This window comes from Meriones unguiculatus, chromosome 11 (genome assembly GCF_030254825.1).
Source record: "Meriones unguiculatus strain TT.TT164.6M chromosome 11, Bangor_MerUng_6.1, whole genome shotgun sequence".
In the NCBI taxonomy this organism is placed as follows: domain Eukaryota; kingdom Metazoa; phylum Chordata; class Mammalia; order Rodentia; family Muridae; genus Meriones; species Meriones unguiculatus.
This window is the reverse complement of record NC_083359.1, coordinates 51,778,165-51,785,140: the sequence shown is the minus strand read 5'-3', so window position 1 is coordinate 51,785,140 and position 6,976 is coordinate 51,778,165. Positions and strand designations below refer to the sequence as shown.

At 47.0% G+C, this 6,976-nt stretch overlaps 1 protein-coding gene across 2 annotated transcripts in view; it reads left to right on the top strand.

Annotated features, from left to right (window-relative positions):
• Myh11 (myosin heavy chain 11) overlaps nt 1–6,976 on the top strand; it is a 115,673-nt gene that overhangs the window by 9,896 nt on the left and 98,801 nt on the right. The window contains exon 1 of one of the 2 annotated variants that reach the window (XM_021657553.2): nt 4,466–4,603. The exons of the other annotated variant lie outside the window; for it this stretch is intronic. The gene's annotated coding sequence lies outside the window, so the exon portion shown is untranslated. Of the gene's footprint in view, nt 1–4,465; nt 4,604–6,976 lie in introns of those variants that run through there. 2 annotated transcript variants of the gene reach the window in all.

Genomic DNA, 6,976 nt, shown 5'->3' with positions numbered 1-6,976 from the left:
TCAATAGTTAAAATAACCTTAATTTTTTATTAATATACAATAGTTAAAATAACCTTAAATTTTTATCAATATACAAGTGTAAATCTTACCTAATTTTTTCATAATTATTAGTACATATAGTTTGTTATTCCAAGAGAAAGAGCCATTTTATTAGACTAAAGGGGGGATATGTAGGCATAAGGTTGTTGTGTAATTCAAATGGTGATTTCTGTAACCCTCATATCTGGCTGTAGTCCTTGTTCTGAGAATCTCGTGTCTCAGTGTTGTGTAAACTCTGCTCCTCAATAGTCCTCTGCTATAAGTGAAATATCTTATGGGCAATCTCTGAGCAGGGAGAGAATAGGGCTGGAATAGGCCAGCCAGGGGAGTAGGAATTGGAGGAGGAAGGGGATTCAGCCACAGGAGAGGTCCAAGAGACATGAGGAGAGGTGCTGCAGCAAGGAAATCTTCAAAGTGCAAGTATCTCTTGCAAGAGGTGTATGCTGGGAGGAAGCCAGATTAGCTTAGTGGGTTAAGAATAGAGTTTATAACTGCTCAGTTACTCTGTTCTAAAGCTTATTATTAAAAGAGTCTTAATTATTTGTGTGATAGCTGGGTTAAGAGAGAAACAGAAACACAAGCTTAAAAAAATAACCCAAATACTACTGATAATTGAACTCTTCCCAATAGAGACTTCATCTGTAGTTACAGGAATACCAGAATTGGACATGAGTGAAGGAACAGCACAGCAATCTGCCTAGAGACTCAGTGGATCATCTTTTTTTTTCTTTTAAGATTTATTTATTTATACGTATGAACACTTTATTTGCATGAATGCCTGCATGACAGGAGAGAGCATCAGATCCCATTAATAGTTGGTTGTCCATGTGGTTGCTGGGAATTGAACTCCAGATCTTTGGAAGAGCAGACAATGCTCTTAACCGCTGAGCCATCTCTCCAGCGGCTCAGTGGGTCATTTTAAGGTTGACCAGTGTTTGTGCTTGTAATAGTTACCACTGAGCTGTGCTTGTGAAAAAAGATGAGCCACATCGACCTATGCTGAGTGTGCATTTGAGGCCAGAGGAGAATGCAAGGTGTCCTTTTACTGTGCTTTTTACTCCCTTGAGACAGTCTCTCACTGATTGGGCGTGCCAAGAGGGCACCAGTGGTTTATACAAAGCCAGAACTGTCATTAACAACTCAGAAAGGTAGAGAAGGCAGAAAGCCTGGTATTTGCTGTTCCTAAGACAAAGGCACATAAGGATATGGATAACCCCATAAATTCTTGGCTAGTGCTTAGCAGAGCTGAGAGCAGACTTTTGGGTCTCAGTGATAGAGTGCTTGCCTAGTGTGGGCAAGACCCAGGGTTTAAGCCTCACCAGTGGAGGAAAACTATAAATGGAGCTGGGGAGATGGCTCAGTCAATCAAGTTCTTGCTATTTAAGCATGAGGACCTGATCTCTACACCCATATAAAAAAGCTGGGTATGACAGTGCACACTAGTAATCCCAACACTAGAGAGGTAGAGAAGTTTCCCTGGGCTTGCTGGTTCTCCAGCCTAGGAGCCTAGCAGCCTAGCGGAATCAACAAGTTCCAGGCTAAGTGAGAGATGCTCAAAAAATAAAGTGGAGAAGCAACCAATGAACACACCTAATGTGACTTCACAGCCTCCACACACAACATGTATACACACATACATAGACACCACCCCATCCATGGTGTGAATGGACTCATCCAGCCCAGGTTGGAATGCCAGCTCCTCCATTAACCTTGCTCCATTTGGCCAGATGATTTACCCTTTTCAAACCTTGATCCTCAGCAGCAGATGCTGGGGAACCTACCTCATGGCATCATTCTGGGCATTAGATGTAAAGAAGGCAGTAAAATTTCCACTTTCTTGGCTGAGGAGGTGACACAAGAATGAGGATCAAAATTCCATCTCTAGCATTCATGTAGAGAAAAGGGGGTGCCGGGGGTGCACTGACCAGCAAGCTTCTCCTAAGCAGCCAAGCCTGGGGCCCATGTAAGAAACCATCTCAAAATCAAAGGAAAAACAATAAAAGCAATGTCATCTATGCACACATTGAAACCCAGCACTTGTAAAGCAGGCTGATCTCTGAGGCTACTGCCTCTCTGGTTTACATACCAGGTGTATGTGGTAACACCCCTAGTGATGGATGGCTCCTGAGAACTGACATCTGTGATTGACACTGATGTTGTGCATACTACCACATGCACAACACAGTTTCCTTTTTTTTTTTTTAAAAGTTACATTTATTAATTTATGGGGGGGGATGTACCACTCCTACATATGTAAGTCAGAGAATAATGTGTCCCAGTCAATCTATTTTCCCCTTCCACCATGTGGGTCTTAAGGATGGAACTCAGGTGGTCAGCCTTGGACAACAAGTGCTTTACCTGTAGAACCATCTTATTGGCCCAGTCTCTCCTTATAATGAAATTATTTTCATTTCAAAATTGACACACTTCTTTAAAAATCAGCTCTGCCCTTGGATTGACTTCATTGAGGCCCACTGCAAGAGTGCCTTTCTTCCTATTGGGATGGCCAGCTCTGAGCTGGTTCCAGAGTGGGTCCTGGGTTTCCCCCTTCCATTCCTCCTGGGCTCAGTGCCCGAATGGTTTCCATTCCTTTTACGTGCAGCTGTGAAGAGGCTTTGGAGAAACAGCCTGGTCCGTCATGCAGAGCTCCTCCCCCCACCTCCACAGTGAGCCAGCCAAGCTGCTGTCCTTGGCTCTGCGCTATGCGGCCCCGCAGGGAAGGGATGAGAATGGGGTTGGGGAGGATCGGGATCCAGATGTTTTCAAGCCCGGAAAGCAGGTGAATTTGGTATTGGAAGGATGTGGGAAGGGGTCTAGAGGGGCTGAGACACATATTACTGTGTGCAAAGCCAATAGGAGGCTGTGTGGCCTTATATATTCCACAGCCAGCTTGATGCAAGTTTCGTGAGTTTCCTGGGACCCACAAAGGTACAGTGTGTTAATTTCACACCGCTTCAAGGACTGCTTACAAAACATAGGAAAGAGCTGGCATTCTCCCGCTTTAACAAACAGAAACTAAGGCAGAGCAGGTACTATTACTTGCTGCTATAAAGAGACTCAGCAAACGCCCATTCAAACACAACTGTGCTCAGAGGACTCCCTTGGCCTTGTGGCCAGTTCCCCAATTACTCCCCAGAGTGAACGTTGGTATAAGAATGGTCCTGAGCGTGCTGAGGACCCTCAGAGGACTCTGTATTCTTGTCTGCAAAATGGGGCCACTGAGCACGGTGGGGCTGGGACAGGTTTGGCCAGGGCCATTCTCCTGTTCGAAGCTCTCGCTGCTTGTGGGCCTGGAGATCCAGTCTGAGCTCTGGGATCTCCCCCAGTTCCCCGTGGGCTCAGCGGGAGGCTTCGCGGGACCATATTTAGTCAGGGGGAGCCCGAGCCCCGCTGGTATGCCGCTCTGGGAATTCCTGCTTCAAGAATCGCGCCTGGCCTTTTTGGGTTGTCTCCCGGCCAGGCCCAGGAGGGAGGACCAGCCCCGGGCCTCGAGGGTCCAGGCACAGGGAGCGAGGCGTCCCCAGCCTGGACTGGGGCCAGCCCTGCCTCGACTTCCTTTTATGGCCTGAGTGTGTGTGCATGTGGCAGGAGGAGGTGTGTGTGTGGGAGAGAGACAGAGAGAGAGATGAGGGGCATACAAAATGGAATGATAAGAGAAAAGAAAAAAAATCGTCATAGGGAAATCAAAGCAGTGTCATGTCAGACAAAAGAGACAGGGACCTATATCTACACAGGACTAAAAGACAGAAACTGTGAACGCTGAGTGGACAAGGATCCTTTGGTGAGGGGGACAGCTGTGAACTTGCGGAGGCCAGAAAGTCCCCCACATTCTCTTAGGGTCTTAACACACACCCTCCAAATGCCATAATGCACCCTTTCCCTAGCAGCACCCCGCTTTTCAGCTGCTGACACGAAGCCACATTTCGGTCCTGGGCGCCCCGGGATTATACTTAATTTTGATTATAGCTTGAATGGAGCTGCAGAGGACAAGTTAAGGAAAGCAAAAGTTTCCCCTTCCCATACATTCCCAGCAGTCACAGGAGACTGTGCGGTGACCTGCTTTGCACTTTGCAGAGTTCAAAAAATCCCTTTTCTCTGCCCTTTGCTCAGCACAGTTACCCTCGGATCTAGTGGCAGGCGAATGAAGCAGGGAAATGAGGGTGAGGTATCAGGTATGAACAGGAAGAGGTTAAAATCCAGCTGGAATGGACCTAGGGAAGAAATTCCGAAGTTTTCCTACAGACTGCGTACCGGGTCTCTTTTTCTTTAGGGATCCTAGATCTGGGTGGCTGCAGGGAGCGAGGGCTGAGGCTGCCGGCCCCTGCACCCCCGTCAGGTGGTTCCCGGAGGCTCTGGTCTTCACCTGCAGGGGGCGCCGCAAAGGACAGAGGACCCTCCCACCCCGCGCGGCTGCTGCGTCCCGTTCCCACCCTCGGGAAGCGCCTGCTCTATAAAGCTAGGCGTCGGAGTTGTACAGAGAGATTCGGACCGCCCCAGCCTGGGACCAGTGCCTGATCTGAGCTCTCCATCCTTTTTCCTCGCGCTAGCCCCCAGTAGCAGATCTGTAAGTAGAGCTGGAGTAGTAGGCTTGAGCGGCGTTTAGAGTATCCTCCTGGGAGTGGGGACCCTGAGAGGTTCTGATTGTCATCTCTTATAAGGAGAGTGGAAAGAAGCCTGGTGCTGGAGCATCCTAGACCTCCATTGACCCCCACCACCACCCCTGCAAAAGAGCATCCCAGGTTGCCTATGAGGGATACTATCTGGGGAGGTAGGGGAGGTAATTAAAGGTTCTACTGGCTAGGCCCAATTCCAGGTATGCTGGAGTCTAAAAATCAAACAAACAAAATGATCTACTTAAAAAAAGCAACCACTGGTTAGAGATTGCGTGTGCTGAGCATTATGGGTCCTGGGTTCAAATCCCAATATTTCGGGCGGGGAGCAGACCCCCAGGTTTTCTGATTAGAAGGTCATTGGATGGATAAGCCGCTGACCATAGCACAAAGTAACACAAAATCAAAGGTGAGAGTGTTCATGGCCCTGACCACACAGGCTGTATGCTACTGTTTTTCATCTGCTTAGGTATTGTGCTGTGATAGTCCCTGCTGGGCAAAGCTTCTTGTTGTAAGATAAGGTTCAGGTTGTTTTTGTTTTTGTTTTTGGGGGGGTGCGGTTCAGCTGTTTTCTTCCCGACCCCAGACCCTGCGAATTAACAAAGGAGTTAACGTCCAGGTTGATGTTAGGGCCCTGGGAGGATCAGGTAGGTGCCGAGGCTCCATTTGCATCCCACCTATGCACCAAGTAAACAGGCTCTGGGGTTTCTGGGCTCCTCAGTAGGAAGATTGCTCTTGGTCAGGTCAGAGGAACTAGCAGGAGAAAGTTCTGCTGTTCCGGTTCAGAATTGGAGGGGTCTTGCCATGTCCGAAAATCACCCTTCAAAGCAATGCCTGTCATAGAGGAAAAAGTTTTTAGAAAGCCAGGACTAGGCTGCTTTGGTTCTACCACTGAGAACTGAGAGTAGAGAGGGGGAATAGGGGAAAAGTGGGACGGGAGATGAGATCCAGAGAGAGGAGGGAAGGCCTACGATCAGTATGTAAAATGAATAACTAAATTAATTAATTAATCTTTGAAAAGGGGAGGAAAAAAAAAAGAACTAAGAGTAGTCGTTGAGCTTGCTGGGAAAGAAAGGAAGTCCGGCTGTGTTTAGTAAACTGCTCTGCTTCCTTCTGTTTCCTCTGGGCTCTGTTTTCTTTTGTTCCATTTACTTCAAGATACTATTTTAGACTTGGCTTTAAAAAAGAGATCATACAAGTGACCATACAGGTCAGAAAGTCTCACGTGGCAGGGAATACCTTCTCTTCTATGCTGAGGTTGATGGCACACTTACAAGCCAGGTACTTTAGCAGCATTTAAATGAATTGAGTTATTTTAATCATTAGATCCCCCTCATCACAAAGGCACTGTGAACTTGTTTAGTATATAAAACAGCTGAAGCTCAGTGAGGTTAAGTAATTTCTTCAGGGTCACACAACTAGTCAATAATCCCATTTCCCAGTTTGTGTAGTCTGGTGTTCATACCTTGACATCTTTTCTCTTTACTGAAAACCAAAATTTGGTGGACTCATGTTTCTGGTCAACCCAGTGCTTCCAGCTTCCACCACTCTTTGAAGATGACTTAAACTGCACTTTTACAAATTTAAAAGACTATTCCCCAGTGGGATGAGGATGTGGTGGGAGTCTATGACCTGGGGTGCTGCTATCCCAAGATCCCAAAAACATGCCTGTGTTGAACCACCCTGGAGTGGGTTTGCCTCATAAACCCCATCAACTTTTATTAACATATCTGAAATAGAGCCTCTCTTCCGTACAAGGTAATCACTATGGATTTATTATTACTTTTTTGTGGGAGGCTGGGCTGGAGGCAGACATGCCCATGTATGGTAGCATTTTTCATGAGGCCATCCTTGGCCAGTCACTCAGTCTTTTGATGCAGCCTGGCTGGCTTGGGCTCTGGGGACTTTTCTGGTTTTTCCCTGCAAGGACTGGGGGACACTTAGAAGGCAATGAGGTTCATTTTTTTCCCTATCCTTTCTTATTTGGAGGTTTTATTTTCTGGTGGAAGTTATCTCCTTTTCTTCTGTGCAGCCTAATCAGAACAGGTAATATACCTGATGAATCACAGGATAAAGATTATGCTTTTAGAAAACTGTGTCCCCAGGACAGGAGCCTACTACAGAGGACCTCTGAAAGACTACCCAGCAGGGTATCAAAGCAGATGCTGAGACTCATAGCCAAACTTAGGGCAGAGTGCAGGGAATCTTATGAAAGAAGGGGGAGATAGAAAGACCTGGAGGGAACAGGAACTCCACAAGGAGAGCAATAGAACTAAAAAATCTGGGCACAGGGGTCTTTTCTGAGACTGATACTTCAAACAAGGGCC